General features: G+C 37.9%; 1 protein-coding gene across 1 annotated transcript in view; it reads left to right on the top strand.

Annotated features, from left to right (window-relative positions):
- Window positions 1-617, top strand: part of LOC101863090 (threonylcarbamoyladenosine tRNA methylthiotransferase) — a 21,590-nt gene that overhangs the window by 866 nt on the left and 20,107 nt on the right. The window lies entirely within an intron of this gene.

Genomic DNA, 617 nt, shown 5'->3' with positions numbered 1-617 from the left:
ATTGTAACATAAAATTCATAGTTTCTCATCCTTCGGGCACAGAAGATAATATAGTGCCAACGGTTATATATTATATTATAATAAAGAATCAAGAATTTGTGCATAATTTAAATAATAGTAGAGTCAGATACAGCATATATTAGCTCAGTTAGACACCAGTGTAGTAGAGTCAGATACCAGTGTGTAATACAGTCAGATACCAGTGTAGTTGAGTGAGCCAGGTGCCAGTGTAGTAGAGTCAGCTACCACGCATTAGAGTGGGTCAGATACATACTCATTAACATAGTTATAAATGGTGAAAACCACTTTAGCAAGGTTCACTTCACCAGTCAAATGACCCCCCCAAAAAACTAGAGACACAGACACAGCTTTATATCCACCCCAGACCCTATGTTCCCACAAGCCCTGAATCTCAAGACTGAGAACTGCTCATGGAGTGTTTACAATGAAAGGGAAGCAACTGATAATATAATGGACAAGCAACTGTGGTGGATTATGGATTATGTCCCATATCATTACAACCACTTTAGACAAACTATCATTGTGTCCAAGTAACAAGCATTGAAAATCATGTTATTAACCCTTAAGATTCTGGTCCCTGATAAATGTTTGCCCCA

The sequence above is a fragment of the Aplysia californica genome, unplaced genomic scaffold (assembly GCF_000002075.1).
Source record: "Aplysia californica isolate F4 #8 unplaced genomic scaffold, AplCal3.0 scaffold00070, whole genome shotgun sequence".
NCBI classification, from domain to species: Eukaryota; Metazoa; Mollusca; class Gastropoda; order Aplysiida; family Aplysiidae; genus Aplysia; species Aplysia californica.
The sequence above is the reverse complement of the archived record's forward strand: the minus strand, read 5'-3'. Positions and strand labels throughout refer to the sequence as shown.